Genomic DNA, 20,130 nt, shown 5'->3' on the forward strand with positions numbered 1-20,130 from the left:
CAGTGTAAGAATGTTGACAAAAGTGGAATTATCACAGTCACAACCTCCAAGACACTTATGAACAGCTGTACCATTAAAAAGAATGACTACCTCTACAAAATCCTTTCTCAAATCAGACTGAATATTACTCTGAGGCGGCAGTGTTTCTTATAAAAAAAATAACTAACAAATAACAGTCTTCAAGATATAAATTCTAATCAATTTTCTGAAGGGCATGGAATTGCATGTTTAATAAGCACTTCCCCAATGTTCCTCAACGAGTGGAAGATTACGCCCACTATAAACACATGCGCCAATTGTTTAATAACACTGGCCATAGACAACGTTCAGTTACAATATGTAGATATACCAATAAACACAACAGACAAGTCTTTCACGTGTCAAACTTCATTACCACTGGAACAACCCAACAGTTCTTCTCACGGGTCGATTCGAAATGTGCATACTAGTCAAGTAACTAAAACTACATAACTTACTAGTCTTTAACTACTAATATTTATCGACTGGGAGAACTTTTTAACGCCGCTCCCATATTTATTTACGATACAAAAGCACTAGAGGAACTCACTGTACTATGCATGCATCGCCAATAGACACTGTAAAGCTGCATAAAATAAAAAGAGTAGCACAGTTTCCATAATCACTTTATTTTAAGTAACACTGCGGTCAGGAGTACTACAACTCTCATAAGTACAATAACACCTTTAACATCACATTATGACTGAATGTAAGCACAAACAGGAACTTAAGATATACCTAGTTCTTAGACGAGACAACACAAGCTCGACATATCAAACAGACGCATGTTTGGCCTTCTAGGTATTCCCTACTGCGTCGCCTGTGTAACCAAATAGTGCAGTAGCGTATTAACAAACTGCTTCAACATGGCGGGTTCCTCATTCAGGGAAGAAAGGCACAAGACGAAAGTTGAATATTTTACTGTGTCGCTTACATGCACGATAGACTACGTGGCTCAGATTGCACCGGAAAAAACTCACTATTACCTACCTGACAAGTGTCGTTGCATACAACACGTGAATTTTAAAATAAAAATAAAAAATCACTATGTTTAACATTCCGCTGACGCTATCCTTGGCGTTATTATGGCCGTCTTCCCTGCAACTGGGGAACCCGTTCGCTGTAAAATATGCATAGGGTCCTTAGTGCACAGTCAGAAATGCTAGGAAGGATGCAATACCCGGCACTGAAGGTGGGAGCTCGTTGCAGTTCGAACAATTTCGAAACGACATTTGATAAACACATGATGCCCACTGATTTCTCACACCCCACAAACACATAACATTGCACCAATCCTGTAGGCAGTGTAGTGCTTGGACAACCGGTTGTTTGGATGGCGAAATGTCTTTGAAATTCCTACGTTCCGATTGGTCCGCCGTGACCACGTGACATCCATGCTTTCGATCACACGTAATTCGAAATAAAAATTGTGCTGGAAGCTCATCCAAATTACGGAAATCGTCCTTAATCGTTTATCAAACTTAAATTATGGCCACGCGTTATATTTATGGAGTATAACACCACCCCATATCATTTGTCTGATGCTAAACTTTTGTATTTCCTAGTAACTTACATATGAATTTCCTATGATTTTGGTACCAGCCAACACCGCGACAACAATGTGTATTGCTGAGTGAAATTTCCTCAATGCTAGTTCATCACATCGAGGTACATTGCAACGTCGCCAAGTGGGTAGTACTGCGAGGAATACTTAGTGCGCTCAGGACATAATGTACAGCTTCAGGAACAAAAAAACATCACAATCATCCTCACTTATCTACTAATTAATATAGGTACTGCCAACAAGCTGCATTTTGCATCTAAATTGAGACTTCGTAAAGTTTAACGATATGACCGTTCTTGTAAGTTCTTTTTCATCGGTCACGCTTACTGGAGGGACACAACAATTTATGTCGCTTTACTCGTATGAATACTTTACTTGAATTTTGGCGTGTACACAGCATGATTTATATAGACTCACAACTATCTGTGCCTTTGTCCGGTCTGCAAATTGATGTAGAGTGCGCGGCAGTTAGCGCTATCTATTGTACCGTAGCCTACAGTCAAGTACGTATCCATCCATGTAAACCGTATTATGGGAAGTATTATATTGTGCCTCTGTACATAGATTAACTTAGTGGCTAGGGAGAAGGACAGGAGTGTGTGTGTGGGGGGGGGGGGGGGAGGGGGGGGGAGACAGCTAGGAGTCGGAGGAGGAGAGTGGAGGGGGGGTTGCCAGAAGCAATCAGTCTCAAGAAAGGCGAAACACGTAACAGCAAGTGTATCCAGAATCATTTGTCGTGAAATCTCAAAACAATACGGTCCTCGGTACTCTCTTAACTTTGTTGGAACTACTATCACACTAATTTGATCTTCACAGTTCCTACGGGAGCGGCAAGTATGAGGTTCAATATTAGATATAAAATTCGACGCACAAGGCATTATCATGGAATTTTGAAGGGCTCCGCAGCCATTTTTCTTTATGTGTCTACCAGTTTCAGCTTTTCAGTTGAAAAACTAAGTTTTTATGACAAAAAAACTACAACAGAAAGGAAGCCAAAGGCTTGTCTGGCATGAGAGATGTCTGCATTGGATATATTCTGCACTGCGAGGTGTTACAGACGTCGTTTTAAGTTTTTCAACTGAAAAACTGAAACTGGTAGACACATAAAGAAAAATGGCTGCGGAGCCCTTGAAAATTCCACGAAAATGCTTTGTGCGTGGAATTTTATGTCTAATATTGAACCTCATACATGCTGCTCCCATAGGAACAGTGAACATCAAATTAGTGTGATAGTAGTTCCAACAAAGTTAAGAGAATACTGAGGACCATATTGCTTTGAGATTTCACGACAAATGATCCTGGATACACTTGCTGTTACGTGTTTCGCCTTTCTTGAGACTAATTGCTTCTGGCTACACCCCCCCTCCTCCTCCTACTTCTAGCTGTCTCGCTCCCCCCCCCCCCCCCTTGCTCCGTCACACACACACACTCCTCTCCTCCTCCCTAGGCACTGAGTTAATCTATTTTTCATAATTCACTATGCAGGCTATTATCATTAAACGAAATATGTGTGCGCCCCTGAATATATTACAGTATTTTGTATGTTTTATTGTTACTGTTAATTATTATGTTAGCATTTATTTGCATAATTTCCAGCACATTTTATGACAAAAAAAACTACAACAGAAAGGTAGCCAAAGGCTTGTCTGGCATGAGAGATGTCTGCATTGGATATATTCTGCACTGCGAGGTGTTACAAACGTCATTTTAAGTTTTTCAACTGAAAAACTGAAACTGGTAGACACATAAAGAAAAATGGCTGCGGAGCCCTTGAAAATTCCACGAAAATGCTTTGTGCATGGAATTTTGTGTCTAATATTGAACCTCATACATGCTGCTCCCATAGGAACAGTGAACATCAAATTAGTGTGATAGTAGTTCCAACAAAGTTAAGAGAATACTGAGGACCGTATTGCTTTGAGATTTCACAACAAATGATTCTGGATACACTTGCTGTTACGTGTTTCGCCCATTTCCAATGGGAGCCGTACTTTGAGGTTCAAATGTATTCACAACATTCCTCACATTCTCTGGATTTTAGAATATTTGATAATTGCAAGCATATATACTCTCCTGAGAATAGATTCTTACAGGCAGCACAAACTGACTGTCACGTGCTGTTGCTTTGATGGTTTGTTTTCCATACAGAAGTTTCAACAATGTGAATATTTGTACAAACAACTTCTGCAACAAGGCAACCTAAATCAAATTATCAATATTTGGAAATAAAAATTTGAGGGCATTACGGACATTGATCTAGATATTGCTGACATAAATCACAAAAAGGAACCTGTACTCGGACTAAATGTCATTCGGCTAAGTAAATTCATGGAAATGAGTAAAAAAACTGAAAAACACTCTATGTACAGCGGAGTCACTGCTGACAAAAAGACTTCACACTATGCTCCAGGTGTCTGAGAAAAACTAAAAGAAAATTCTTTCCAATAATTTTTCAAAAGCTTCGTGTATTTTGTTCTAATTTCCTATTTACCATCAGCGGCATTTGGATGCTTAAGCACTTGTAGACGCATTTGACACTTGGTAGTGATATTTTAATACCCAGCTTTGCAATCTATTCTGCGTGATCGCACTGATACCGCTGAAACTTTAGATATTTGTTATCACATTGGCCATTATATGCACATAAAAACACGATAACAAACACTGAAAATACATGACCAACTCCAGCTGAAAAAGCATACACAAGACAGATCTTCCGACAGAAAACATGGATGAAATAAGTCTTATGTATTGCTAGTTTTCTATTGATAATAACTCAATAATGCAACACCTTGGAAAACACTAAGTGAACCCTAAATCATTATTAGTTACATTAAATAATAAAACTAAACTAATTTTGTATTATGAATCCTACCTAAATCGTCGCAACAGATTGGAGAAGTCCCAACTGCGCACAGACAATGCACAGCTCGCTCTACAAAAACGCTCTTCACACTTAGTCGTGGCAGTTTGCCACTCAGCTTTAGTACCTCTTCTGTGTAGTCCCACTGATATTGCTGAAATTTTAGGTATTTTATTTGTTATCGCAATAGCCACTGTATGCACATGAAAACAAGATAACAAATACTAAAAATGCATTAGAAATTCCAGCTGAAACAGCTTACCCAAGGGAGTCCTCTGATGTGGAACATAAATGAAGTCTATGCAATGCTGGTTTTGTGTTAATAATAATAAAATAATGCAGTATTATTATATGTAAAATGAAAATCGTTGTAAGTTATGTTAAATTATAAGACTAAAATCACATAGAACATGAAAAACTGCAAATGAAAAAACGGAATAGGAGCAGGTCTACCAAACGGAACGTGGATGCAGTCCCTGCATTATTAGTTTTGCTCTGATAATAGCCCAATAAAGCAACACCACGAAATACATTATATGTACACTAAAATAATTGTTTATTACATTAAATTACAAAACTAAAGTAATATTGTATTGTGAAGCCTACCTAAAACCTCGCAACTGGTCTGAGAAGTCCCAACCGCTCATAGACGACGCAAAACTGCCTCTGGCAAAGCGCTCACTGAGGGACCCTCCAGTAAAGTTGAAGTGGCTGCCGGAAGCATCTGCATCGATAGATATCGAATGACTTTGAAATAATGAGGTAATAAGATAAATAAGATAATTTCAAACAAAATTTCAGCAGTCATATCCGCATGTTATTTCTCCTTTTGTAGGTGTAGACGCACTAAACAAATGCTATTTTATAAAATAGCAGTGTCCAGAAAACAGTCTTTACTGGTGTGTGTCAATCGATTCTTATCGATCCAGCTACTCCCGGTGGGCACCGCCCACAGTAGAAAAAATAATACGTTGGAAATGGGCCTTCAGGAGGGAAAGAGGTTAATGAAATATAAATAAAAGGAATTTTACAGCAAACACAGAAAGTATGAACATAACATTTAAGAAGTTCAAAACTTTAATGCAAAATATGCATCTCAAATAGATATTTTCCAAAACATAACGCTTCTCTACAGAACAAACAAAAACTGTACTGTAAAAGTACAGACATAAGCAACTCTTTACATTAAGAATTAACTGCTTAAACAAAGTTCATTACATTTTTGCAATCCACGTTTCATTCCTCTACCAATTAAAGCTAATTGTCCTCTTTCAATCATACAGATATATTGTTTTTGGTTTGTAAAACCTGCGCCATTTTTGCTGTTCATTTTGTACTTTTCCAGATTTAAACATTCATCGTTCTCGCAGTTTACAGAAGAATTTTACCGTAAATCTTTTTTGTTCTTGCTGAAAAGTTACCTAAGCATCCACAATTTTAGTTAATTATGAGCAGTCAGAACCAAGATATTTTGTTAGAAATATTAGGGCGGGGCTTTGCAGTCGCCACAGTTATCTTCCAATCAAAGAGAACCGTTTGAAAACCGCTGTGGATTTATTTTATTTTATTGCAAGGAAAATTAAGTTTCAGGAGTAGATACTAGTATCCAGCTTGTGTAATTTTCAAGGTATAAAGCCAAAAACGTGTTCGTCATGGAACGGAGTCCACCATTAAAGTCTCAAGGTCATACCAACTTTTACGAACCTACAGTTGGTAGATCTTTTACGTATGACATGACAGAGCATTCCATATGTGAGACAGACTACTAAAACTGAATTACTTTGCACGATGTATCATAATGACTTGCAAGTAGTCACTTTATAGAATATTAACTTATTGGTATTTAAATATGGCTGCCAACTGACTACAGAAGAGTTCAAACAAGAGAAAACCACATTTAGTTCAATAACACAAATAAGTGTGTAACGCTTTTGCACTAAATAAGCTACAAGTTTGTAAAAAAATCTGTTTTTCAGATTACTTTCAGATTTAGTCTTGCTATATGTCAGGCATTTGATATCGTTTGGTAAGGAATCAAAGATTCTGGCACTGGAATAATTCTCCCCTTCCTAGGCTAAAGTATTTTTATGAAGAGTAACAAACGTAATTTTTTCTTCTTGTTTTACAGTCATGTGCATAATTATTGCTTATGAAGTACAACCGATTATTTACAACAAAATTTCTTGAGAGAAAATATGTACTTTGATGCTGTAGGTAGAATACCTTACTCCTTACACAGCTGACGACATGATGATCGAGGATGAGCACCATATAAGATTCTCATGACAAGCTTTGGTATACCGAAAACTTTCTTTCTTAAAGATGATTTACCACAGAATACAATTCCATATGACCTTACTGATATAAGTGAAGTATGGCAACTTACTGTTTTGTCCTTCACCAAGGCTTGCAGTAACAAAGTGCAAAAGTGGCTAAAATCAGTTGTTTATGAAGTTCTAAAACGGTTTTTTTTATCAATTTCAATTCTCATCAGTATGAACACCGCAAATTTTTTATGTTTTGCCTTGTTTATTAACTCTTGTTCATGCTTTAAATTTATCTCTGAAGCTGTACTCTTTAATATTCAGAACTGAATACAGTGTGAGTCCTTAAAGTTAAGAGAGAGACCACTTGCAGAAAATCAGTCAACAAAACTTTAAAATTAAATTAAATGTCCAGCTTTAACATTTTATAGAATCTTTGCAGACACAGAGCAAGGACGAACTGGACAGGCAAAGCTAAGGACAAGCAAAGCTCAGTGAACTCACGGAAAACTCAAATCTGGATGACTGTTCAGAGTTCTAACTAACACAACCAACAGCAGCCTTATATTCTTACTTGCACGTAGTTTTGTCTTATTTATTCCATTTCATTTTCACAGGCCTACTCTGCATGTTGGAAAAGAGATACATTAAAAACTTGACGTGCTTCATCCACTGGCCCATGGGGTAGTTCAGCTGCCCATCTTTTTCAAATAGTAAAATGGGATGCCAAACTGTGTACCTAATTTACACTCAAAACTAGCACGATATTTAATGTTACTACAGAAAACCCAATTTTCGCTTAGAAAAATAGTTTTGAACTTGTGTACTTAGAAAAGGGCAACATTTATTACACAAAAGGAGACAGAAAAGTTCCATTAATACTGGGTAAGCTCTTGCAACATCAAACATATAACGTCAACATCGTTGCGAGGTATTGTACTGTGAATACGTAATGACCTGAGTGAATGATTGTCTGACATCATCGGTGATAGCGCCTGACGTGGACCACTAGATAACCGCCGAAACAGTATTCAGAGAAATGAAATCACTATGCCATCTGCCGTAAATAACCAATGCGTTCCGAAGACCTATGAAATATACAGCCGTTCCCCACCGTACATATTTCTGGTTCAATCCTTACGGTTTAACTCAAATTAAAGATACTAAGAAAATGTTAACAGAGAGGTCATGTAGTGCATCACTGACGGGCAGTTACAGGCGATCAGCAGGTGTAAAGGTCGCTCCCATACGGGACTGAGATAGGAATTAATTCGTAGCTCGGTCATACACGTAGCAGAAGGTAAATCGGCGAAATGTCATAATGAATCACCTGTGATGAGAAAGACAAGCTCAATAAGTACACTTTAAGTTAGAACGTTATCTAACCGTCATAATATTTTCATAATTGCATTTTCTCCTCCTTTTGCTTACAAACATTGTAGTATCAGAAAATAGTCACACCTTTCGTTCGTTGAGCACGTGACTAGAAGCAAAATTTTGTGGTATAATCATAATCAATTCACTAAGTTATTTCATGACTGCTAACTGAATATTTTTAAGATGTGACACACTTTAAGATGTGACATACTTCTTCTGAACACGAGATCTGGCTATGTTCCCGAACTCTTTAGGTAATTAGCTTAAATAAGACAATAGGCGAAAGAAATTCATCCGTTTGGATAATTAACACGCCACTATTCGGAAACTATAACAGGTATGAAAATAAACTTAAGCACTCGCATTTCAAATGGTTGTAAGAGTGAACAAAAAAAAAGTGAAGGAAAATCCTACAATATCGGCTTGGGCATTTCGTTCGTCTGACGTTAAAAGACGCAAATTCCTAATAAGATTAGATATGTAGTTGGCTTAAAACGATGTCAGCTGGAAGCACCCCGACTTTTGCAGATGTATCCTGTAGAATGTACTGGGATTGGACAAAAATGTGGAAACACCGTGAGAAACGCATGCAGATGCTTGCCAAGCATACAGGTTGACCACGAACGGCACCTTTGCAGTGTCCGCAATACGTCTCAACTGTCAGTCGTGGTCAGTGAATTAGAATGTGGGAAAATTGCTAGACTCGTATTTCGGTTGCTTCCGTAACCGAGGCACACGAAGGGTTTGGTGTTTCAACAGGACCGCGTCGAAGTTTTATATTGCATAAGTCACAACGCGGACGAAAATGTGTTGGGTGACCGTGACAGATGGTCACTGAAGAGGACTGTGACGAAAAATACGAGGATAACAGCTGCAAAACTCATTTGCAGAATTGAATGTCGCACTCACGAACCTTGTGAGCACCTAAACAACACGAAGGGGGCACCGCGAGTAGGAAATTGCAGGGCGAGCTGGAATTCGAAATCCACTCAGCAGCGATGCAAATGCTCACAAAAGGAAAACGTGGTGCCGAAGCCAAAAAAAACTGTGATTATGAAACAATGAAAGAAAGTAAATTGGTCGAACGAGTCTTTTGCACACTGTTTCAAACTTCTGACCGAGTTTAACGTACCAAGAGTGAACCGTAGCAGGGGTTCGGTGACGATTTGGGCAGCCGTATCGTGGGTACCATGCAAGGTCACATTACTGCCGAGGTTTATGTGGCGAGTTTGGCTGATCAGTATTCAGTGGTACAATGTTTGTTCTTCAATAGTTGCGCTGTTTCCCAAGACGACAGGGCTCCTGTTCACAAAGCTGTCATAGTCCAGTAGTGGTTCTGTGAGCACGAGAATGAACAGTCGCATCTCCCCTGGCCACTACAGTCACCGGATCTCAATATTATTGAGCCTTTATGGTCTACTTTGGAGGGAATGCTGCGTGATAGCTGCCGACCTGCGTCGTCGTCACCTAAATTTTCTACAATTTTGCAGGAAGAATGAAATTAGATTCTCTTGATAACCATACAGGAGCTATATTTACCCATTTCTAGACGACTGGAAGTTGTTTTGCTACGCCGTATTAGGCACGGTAACGTATTGTGTTTTCGATGTTTCCATATTTTTATCCACTCCCTATTTTATTCTCTGTCAGCTTTCGTAGAACATTCTCCTTCATCGTCATAGCGCTTATTGAAACAGAACTCGACTGACAACGAGAGGTACTAGCACAGTGCGATTGCCATGTCATTCGTCGGCTATTTGCTGCCCCATTGAGAGTTTGCAATACGGCGGCGACGTATTTACGAACAAATCTTTAGGATGAAATGACGGGGTGTACTGGTGATAGTCGTAATGGCTTGCAACCGACATTTGTTCGATGATACATGATAGGGTGCTGTTGGTAAGAGTACGACGACTGGTTGAAATAGCAAGCAGAGCCAGTGTTCGACTTTCTAGAAGTAGTTCCCACAACGCAAAATGTTGCAATAGACACAGACCACACGAAACATGAAGTGACGTTTGTCAGACAGTCAAGTGGGGCAGTGAATAAGACGCGGGACTCTTATGCGGGACCTGCGAACTTCAAATTTCCCCTGGCTGTCTATATCAAAGGTGACCGTGATTTTCCTAAAATTCTTCGAGTGAATATCGCACTGGTTTCTCAAATAAGCCAAGATAATTTCGTCCATTCTCGTAGGCCTCTAATATGTGGCGTTATTTCAGTCATTACAGAATCGAGTCAAATTTACAAATAACTTGGCAGTATGAACCCTCATATCAGTATGATGTTGCTCCCCCTCCCCCCTTCCTCTTCTGACCTGGATGCATTCACTGATTCGGTTGTGAAGGCTTTCATAAAGCAATTGTGTCTTTTCCTGAGGCGAGCTGGACAACAAATGTTGTTAACTGTTCCGTGATACTGAGACGTCCGAGCTGGCCCCAGGCGTGTTCTGTCGTGGGGAGGTCTGGGGTATTGCTGGCCACGGGAGTACTTCAGCATCACACAGACACGTGACGTATGTGAACGAGCATTGTCCTGTTGACAATATTGTCGCATGAGATAAGAAATGAGGATGCAGGATTTCCATGACATACCGTTGCGCTGTCAGAGTACCATCATTCACTATCAGTCGTGACCTGAAGTTAGTGAAGGCTCTGTAATGGGTTGGGGCGTGTGCAGTTGGAGTGATATGGGACCCCTGATACGTCTAGATACGACCCTGACTGGTGCACACGTACGTAAGCATCGTGTCTGATAACCTGCATCCGTTCATGAACACTGTGCATTCCGACGGACTAGGGCAATCCCAGCAGGATAATGCGGCACCCCACACCAGAACCCATTGTGATGCTATGGTGTTTATATTTATAGCCCTCGAACATCCTAGTGTAACTTCATGCATCCTGTTCCCTAAACAGGAACTGCTCAAGACATGTACTCTTTTTTTTTTCTTTTTGGCGACTTGTCCGAAACATTTGACTGTGCTATTTATTCATCATTTGGATTTGCAGCTCCTTGTGTTTGCCGTGTTTGGAATTAAAATTGTAGGATGTGAGGTCCACCAGTTATGCAAAACACCGTTTTTTCCAAGTACCCAAACATGTTTCAGCACCACTGTGCCATCATCAGTGGGTTTCTGTTTTATTTAATCTTTACACTTGGTGTGCACGATTTTTCAGGACCGCTTGTGTATTATTTATGACAGGTAGCTTGTAATGTTTTCGTGTGGCAAGCCCTTTTATTCTCAGCATTGGGAGATTTGAAAGCAATTGCACCTCGAAATTTATTTGACATCGAAACGGTACAGTTCACGATACGGGTTCCTTTTCAAACCTTTAAGTCTCCTCTACAACCCCTAGAAGCCCGTAATAAGAATTGTGAGACACCTTGTATAAAGCTGTAGTGAACCCGCAAGTTGGTGACTCACATTCGGAAGGACGACGGTTCAAACCCGCATCCGGTCATCTAGATTTAGGTTTTCCGTGTTTTCCCTAAATCGCTCCAGGCAAATGCCACGATGGTTTCTTCGAAAGGGCTCGGCCGATTTCGTTCCCCGTCCTTGACTCAATCCGAGCTTTTGCTCCGTCTCTAATGACGTCGATGTCGACAGGATGTTGAGCTCAATCTTCCTTCCTTCCGTAAGCTGGTTTTAACACCACAGCATTTTACAGAGCATTGTCTTAAGATTTTCGTTCCGAGAGTGTAAACTGGGGACTTGGATTTACTTCACTTCTACTCTAGCATCGCTTCCGCGCGTGAGAACTGGAAGTGGTAATTTTATCTTTCCCAGAAAGCCTACGCTGAGGGGACCGGTAAGGCACGGTGCACACTGCTACCGGCAGCGCTTTGCCGCTGATTTCTTCCAAGTCGGGACGCCGCGCTGCACGCTATTCCCGACTTCCGGGAAGCTTTTGTTACACTCCCACGCCGCCGCCGGCTTTCAAAAGATAGGAGCAAACACGCGCCCACGCTGAAGACTTCCTAGTAAACGATTTTCAGTGCTCGTTCTCAGAGACGACATCACAAATGCCAATCCATTTTCAGTATTCAGTCAATGTCGGTCAGTTTCAGGAATCAGTGTAAGCAAATATAAGGGCCGATCAAAAAGTTTGCGTTTGAGGGCGTTGCTGCAGCGTATATGAAACGTAGCGCGACCCCTATGCTGGTTTATAAGCACCGACATGAAGACAAGGTGTTAGTGTGACGCGCGTGTCTTTCGACGTGCGTGCGATAAATACGTAAACAGGAACTATGGCGAAGTTATTGCCAAATGCGTCCAAACAGCACCAAATTGCTGTTATTATTTTCTTAGCTGCCGAAGGACAAACACCGGTAGACGTCCTTTGCAGAATGAAGAATCTGTATGGAGCAGCATGTCTGCCAAAAACCGTCTTTGTGAACAAGGGGTGCTATTGCTTCATGATAACGCACGTCCCCATATCGCGAATGTCGTAACGCAGAAGTGTGAAACACTCGATCACCTATTGTACGGTCACGATCTCTCCCATGCGATTGTAACGCCTTCTGTCCCTTAGAAAAGGCCTAGGCCGAGGGGAGCAATAATGCCCGCGACACACTGTACGGTCGGACGAGGAGAACTTCACGCAGCGGGACACGTGTGTCTTCAACCTATTGCGTCGGCGGGATGTAGCCGACTGGCATATCCACTCTCGACTTTACGGCCTCGAACGGACACTTTTTGATCGCTGCTTCTACCTACACAATACCATAACAGATCAATAGAGTTGACACACAAACGACGTACGATGTGCGTAAGCCAGGACACGTCATTGGAACACACTCGGCGTATAATCGTATAAGTACGTAAAAAACGTTACCATTCGATGGTTACAATGTTCCCCTATCCGCACGACGCAGACAACATTAAAAGACGAGGCTGTGCGAACTCAGTATACACCAACGTCTGTTAACTAAAATCCGATCATATGGGATAGCAAATGAAATCTGTGGCGATACTGAGGGTTTAGCAGTAGAGAGGAAGCAGCGTGTCAACTTGGATGGAGAGCCAGCGATAGATGTATGAATAGGGTTAGACTTGCCCCAGGGAAGTGTTTTGGAACCATTGGCGTACACATTTCATATTAATGACCCGGTACACAATATTAATTGTATCCTCATGTCTTTTGCAGATGATACAAATAGTATATCAGGGCGCCTTCTGGGTCAGGTAATGATCTTATCTGGAAGTCACTGATAAGGAGTTCCGTTGTCACGTTACACATTTGTTCGACTTATAATAAAGGTGGGAAGGATGACGATTCAAACCCCGCATCCGCTCATCCAGATTTCGGTTTTCCGTGATTTCCGTAAATCGCTCCAGGCAAATGCCAGAATGGTTTCTTCGAAAGGGCTCGGCCGATTTTGCTCCCCATCCTTGACACAATCCGAGCTTTTGCTCCGTCTCTAATGACCTCGATGTCAACAGGACGTTGAGCTCAATCTTCCTTCCTTTCTTTCTTCCTCCAGAGAATAACCGCCAACTGATCATCCAGGAGAACCCCTGCTCTACCCACGCAACCATCATCCCTTCCCCTCCCTTCTTCATGGACCAATGAGATTCAGGTGTCCCATCCTCATCTCCATCTTTTATAACTATGGCAATTGAGTGGGTGGCTTCACTCAGGATCTGCACAGCATAGGAAAAGGATCAGTCTGTGTCTTTCTGTTAGTAACAAATTAATGATATTGTAATTACACTAAGTCACATCACTCAATGTCTATTTGTTAACAACAAATTAAATGTAATATTACATCATTTTCGTCCTTCAAGGCGCCAGCCGAGACCCCACCAAGGCATACATGTAAGTACTCTCATTCTTCAATATTCTCCACATTTTCCACACATATTTCACATTTTTTGATTTTTCAATATGCTATACAATTTTACATATGTCTCAACATTTTTCGTCTTTTACACATTTTTCCATATTTTCGTACTTTTTTTTCGAAATTTCATCCCATTACAGTACTTCCATCCCAGTGCTCTCGGCATTGTGTGAACGTCGCATCATGTTGCATCGACGTTATGGTGCTCTTAGCCGATCACAATGCAGCATTTGCCAAAAAAGTATAGAAATTATTTATCATTACAAAGGCACCACTACATTACCAGTGTGTGTGTGTGTGTGTGTGTGTGTGTGTGTGTGTGTGTGTGTGTGTGTGTCACGTCTCAAAAAATGTTCAAATGTGTGTGAAACCTTATGGTACTTAACTGCTAAGGTCATCAGTCCCTAAGCTTACACATTACTTAACCTAAATTATACTAAGGACAAACACACACACCCATCCCCGAGGGAGGACTCGAACCTCCGCCGGGACCAGCCGCACAGTCCATAGCACCCCAGACCGCTAGGCTAATCCAGCGCGGCTGTGACGCCACAAATAGGGTGACCAGATGTAGATATACACTACTGGACATTAAAATTGCTACACCAAGAAGAAATGCAGATGATAAATGGGTATTCATTGGACAAATATATTATACAACAACTGACATGTGATTACATTTTCACGTAGTCCGATTGCATAGATCCTGAGAAATCAGTACCCAGCACAACCACCTCTGGTCGTAATAACGGCCTTGATACCCCTGGGCATTGAGGCAAACAGAGCTTGGATGGCGTGTACAGGTACAGCTGCCCATGCAGCTTCAACACGATACCACAGTTCATCAAGAGTAGTGACTGGCGTATTGTGACGAGCCAGTTGCTCGGCCACCATTGGCCAGACGTTTCCAATTGGTGAGAGATCTGGAGAATGTGCCGGCCAGGGCAGCAGTCGAACATTTTCTGTATCCAGAAAGGCCAGCACAGGACCTGCAACATGCGGTCGTGCATTATCCTGCTGAAATGTAGGGTTTCGCAGGGATCGAATGATGGGTAGAGCCACGGGTCGTAACACATCTGAAATGTAACGTCCACTGTTCAAAGTGCCGTCAATGCTAACAAGAGGTGACCGAGACGTGTAACCAATGGCACCCCGTACCATCACGCCGGGTGATACACCAGTATGGCGATGACGAATACACGCTTCCAATGTGCGTTCACCGCGATGTCGCCAAACACGGATGCGACCACCCTGCTGCTGTAAACAGAACCTGGATTCATCCGAAAAAATGACGTTTTGCATTCGTGCACCCAGGTTCGTCGTTGAGTACACCATCGCAGGCGCTGCTGTCTGTGATGCAGTGTCAAGGGTAACTGCAGCCATGGTCTCCGAGCTGATAGTCCATGCTGCTGCAAACGTCGTCGAACTGTTTGTACAGATGGTTGTTGTGTTGCAAACGCCCCCATGTGTTGACTCAGGGGTCGAGACGTGTCTGCACGATCCATTACAGCCATGCGGATAAGATGCCTGTCATCTCGACTGTTAGTGATACGTGTCGGTTGGGCTCCAGCATGGCGTTCCGTATTACCCTCCTGAACCCACCGATTCCATATTCTGCTAACAGTCATTGGAACTCGACCAACGCGAGCAGCAATGTCGCGATACAATGAACCGCAATCGCGATAGGCTACAATCCGACCTCCATCAAAGTCGGAAACGTGGTGGTACGCATTTATCCTCCTTACACGAGGCATCACAACAGCGTTTCACCAGGCAACGCCGGTCAACTGCTGTTTGTGTATGAGAAATCGGTTGAAACTTTCCTCATGTCAGCATCTTGTAGGTGTCGCCACCGGTGCCAACCTTGTGCGAATGCTCTGAAAAGCTAATCATTTGCATATAACAGCATCTTCTTCCTGTCGGTTAAATTTCGCGTCTGTTGCAGGTCATCTTCGTGGTGTAGCAATTTTAATGGCCAGTAGTGTATGTACCCAAGATTTCGTTATTTTTACTATGAGGGTGATGAGTTTGGATTCATGCTCAGCCCGCAGAAGTTTAAAGAATTAGTGCCAATTGTCATCACTGACTGCTCTAAGAAAAAGGAGAGTATTAATGCAGGCCACATGGAGATCCGTATTGAATTTGAATCGTCATACAACATCCCTCCAAGCACTGTGACATATGCATTATTGTTGCTAAATTGTGTAATTAAATACACATCTTTTACAGGAATTGTACAGCGATAAGTATAAATGTGGCAGTGTTTCTTTACAACTAGAAGCATTCCATGAGGGCATCTCAAAGTGTGAACATTACCATGGATGCAGTGCAGGGCTCTTACAACGAGCGTGGCCAATTTGCACTTAAAGATGTTACATTCATTCCATTCGCCAACAAAGGACAGGTATTGATGATGTTTCCACCACCGTCGCCTCTCGTAATTTAGTGCGGTACAAAATGCCAAGACTCGATGGACAACCGCTTGGCTGACTCGCTGTCACCACAGAAAGTGGTGGGATGGTAACGAACTGCAGTATGAGGAAACAGCGACATTGCTCTGATCCTGTGATCGTAACAATAGCATAATTTACGTCAGAGGCTGTGAAAAAGCGTTGCGGCTTCGTGACGTTTTGAAAAGCGCTTCAATGATGGACATTGAAGATTATAACTGTCCAGCTTCTCGGAGAGTCAGGAAAGAGTGTGGTTGGCGCGTAAGTGGTTACATATGTGCTTCGGAAAGTGTACAAAATTTTTTAAGTTCGTTTTTCAGTAAAATATATTGTCTTGTTTTTAAAGTGTGTTTTTTTATTTATTCACGTCTACCTATTACAGGGCTCACTTAAGTATTGATTATGCACTCCCTGTGCTGTTCACAGAGGATCAGTGTTATAATTCCAGAAGTCTTCACAATATGTTTCTGGAAGCACAACTTGTCCCTAGACACCTGTATCCAAGGGCCCAAAGGGATGTCTCAGTACACAGTAAGTGGCCAGTCATTTAATACGTGAACTGAAGTGCTCATCAGTTGTGGGATGATGGCGGTAGGATTGCGTTTTTAATATCAAATAAATGTACAAATAAATTAAGTTGATCTACTAATTACCCCTACCAACACACAATACCACACCACCACTCCCATCCCCGGATAGTAACACGAGTTTTCACCCAGATGGCACATGGGTGACGGGGCCACCTTTCCCAGCCCTCCCACTCTCCAGCTCCTACCTACCCCGTTGGTAGGAATTCCGAACGTTCGCGGGAATTTCGAATTTCGGTGGGAAATTCAAAAAATGATAGTAATTTCAAAACAGGTGAGAGTTTATTTATCCCAAGGTTTTGCTGACGTCCCGCCTCACCCCCCCCCCCCCCACCCGGGAATCAGTGGGATATTCAAAATGGTAGTTGCTAATTTTGGGACCCGAATCCCGGTCCTTCTGGATGGAAAGCCCAAGTGCACCCACCAACACAGGGAAACTGTCCAGATGCCGGAGAGGAAAGTTAGGTTACTGTGCTTGATTTCCTTTGGGCGGGAAGATGAAGTAAAGATCGGTCCTAATTACGTAATTAATCATAAAGTTCGGGCATAATGACAAACTATATATAACTACACAAGGAGCTCCTAATATCGCAATAAGCTCAAAAATTGACGACGTCATATAACTGGTGTTATTCTGATCGGAAAAAAATCACAATTGCACTCGAAACTATAATAGATATACTCAATCTCTACACAGGATGACCCCTTCACCTACAAGCTAGCTGGAAAAAGGGAGGAGTGGAAAGTACTATCCTTATTTTTGGCGGGAATTGTGTTTAACTGGTGAGGTGTTGGAGTTGGACAGAGAGGAGTTTAATATGTATATTACCTGTAAGCATATAGCTGAGAACTGAGTCTATCACTGTTTGATATTGGAGGTAGCTAGCTGCAGATGGCTCCCACTTCATTGCTCGACAATCACCCTACAGCCCTGGTGCTTGAAATTCAGGAAGACCAATAAACGCTACCACATCTGACAGAAAATGCTTCACTGTCCTAATTACACATCGAAATTGTCGCGAAAAAACTATCACTCATAAGCAACAGGCCATAATGCAGCACATGGAGTGGGGGTTGACAAAATCATTGTACTAAACCAACTACCACAAAAACCGAACTCAAAAGATCACACCAGGAGAGAGGAGCTGAAGCTGCACATGTGTTTTCCTCTATGTGTGGCCACAAACTAATTAACTTATAGCCATTATTATGTCAATACCACTCCTCAACGCTCCCTCTCCTCACCATAGGTAGGGAAACAGGTTTGGCTCGTTCTACCCTGTCACTGATGGTCCACAAAGACATCCAGTGGTCACAGTAATATACTGTCTCGAGTCTGTGGAAATCAGGCACAGATAATCAAAAGGTTCAAGAACAAAGCGCTTCCTGCAAGTTGTTAAACGAATTTCTCAGAAAGACTGCCCCCACCTGGAATAACAACAAAAGTACAGAGAACTCTCCAGATCGCCTTCTAATGTCTGCCAGTTCAGTAACAGGCAGCTGCCACCACCATCCACCACCCGTCATGAATTGCAGTAGCTAAGTGTGCAGTCTCCGGCCCACAGACGCACAACCTGAGTAGCGGGTCGAGGCAGATTGTGGCACATTTTGATTGCCTACATCAATGGTAGGTATGCACTCAGGGGCAAACCTATTGTTCTCCTTTGATTGACAGGTACTTAACCTATTGTTCTTCTTTGACTGACAAGTACTTAACATATTGTTCTGTTAAGTGGTTTTCCACATCACCCCCATTCCCTTTTGATTGAAAGGCACTTTTCCTATTGCCCTCGAGCCCTCCCCCTCCCCCCTCGCTGCTACAGGTACACTTTCAGGTCTGTGTTATTGGAATAGCTCCTCTCCTTCTTATCAATTTGATTGACTACTTAATTAAATTGATCAATTAATTAACCTCTCACTCACTGGTAAACCGCCTCCCTCCCATAAAATGGTGGTGAGTTCAAATTCCATCAGGACAATGCAACATACCGTGGATCCTCTACTAACCTAAGAAAATGCTGGGAATGAAAGGGCAGTTGGGCTACCACCACTAACCTAAGTTATCTGACCGCCACCTCATCCTAGGAACTGATGGGCAGAGGACTCACCCTGTGCTGGACATAAGTCTTTATTTTCAGTTTTTATTTAAACAATTGAAGGCAGTACCACCATAAAGTGTGTTCACCCCAAGGTCCAGAGTTCAACTGACCTATAATACAGTACTGCCACCAGAGGGCGCTGTTGTGCCTTCCGTGACATAATCCAAGATGGTGGTATGGTGGTGGTGGAGAGGAAGAATCTCATAACAGAAAATTCAAGGGTATAGTGTTTGTTTGTAAAAAAAATCAGTTTGTGGGGTTTAATTTCTCTTGCTCATCATTCTCTGCTGTTTGGAAACATGTAGGTCTTGTAAGAAGAAATTACATGGAGAAAACATGTTGCATAACCTAATGTTCGGCACTGTACTCTGGTTATCTTAACCTAATTTTTGTGCCTTTGTCGGCACTTAACGTATTGTTCTGTTAAGTGGTTATCCATGTCACTCACATTTCTTTTTCCCAGACAAATACCATGGCACTGAATATGGACAGTGATCACCGGAGTGTATATTATCACACCAGCATTGCGGTTACAAGTCGCCAACGGTGCACCCTCTTAATAAAATTATCAAAATTTGAAAGTGATTCAGATAAGGAGCGTGGTATGAAACTGGTATTTGCAACCCACCTCACTTCGCCGCCACTAGGTATTTCTCCAGTATTTGTAATTTGTAATTCTGTCTCGATGCCATTTCATATTTCTGGCACTCTCATATTTCGAAACGGGCCACCTTTCTCAAACCTATCTGCTACAGTAAAATTCCAAACTGGTTTTAGGTAGCCCCTATGTACCCTGCAACTACCCCTCATACTCTGCACTACAGTCCTACAGCTTTGCGCATGTGATTGTTCCAATGTAAGTCAGAATTGAGTAGAAGTCGGAGAAAGCTATATCTAACATCTTCTGCAACCTGTGTAGAAACAGGTGAAGCTGAGTTACTGCAATAGAACTGCGTTTGGACCATTCGACGGAAACAAAGCCTGCTCCTGCAACATGAGGTAGTATAAAAGACAGTACAGGAAGTGGGGGAAGGACGTGGATTTTGGTACTGCATTGTGGT

At 41.9% G+C, this 20,130-nt stretch overlaps 1 protein-coding gene across 10 annotated transcripts in view; it reads right to left on the bottom strand.

Moving 5' to 3' along the window:
- The window catches only part of LOC126297387 (homeotic protein female sterile-like), a 242,152-nt gene extending 237,003 nt beyond the window's left edge, over positions 1–5,149 (bottom strand). For 3 of the 10 annotated variants that reach the window (XM_049988126.1, XM_049988121.1, XM_049988129.1), the window contains exon 1: positions 1,199–1,347. The gene's annotated coding sequence lies outside the window, so the exon portion shown is untranslated. Of the gene's footprint in view, positions 1–568; positions 1,354–4,457; positions 4,600–5,051 lie in introns of those variants that run through there. The other 7 variants (XM_049988124.1, XM_049988127.1, XM_049988120.1 and 4 more) reach the window with 7 other exon arrangements.
- Between the last annotated feature and the right edge of the window lie 14,981 nt (positions 5,150–20,130).

The sequence above is a fragment of the Schistocerca gregaria genome, chromosome X, assembly GCF_023897955.1.
Source record: "Schistocerca gregaria isolate iqSchGreg1 chromosome X, iqSchGreg1.2, whole genome shotgun sequence".
In the NCBI taxonomy this organism is placed as follows: domain Eukaryota; kingdom Metazoa; phylum Arthropoda; class Insecta; order Orthoptera; family Acrididae; genus Schistocerca; species Schistocerca gregaria.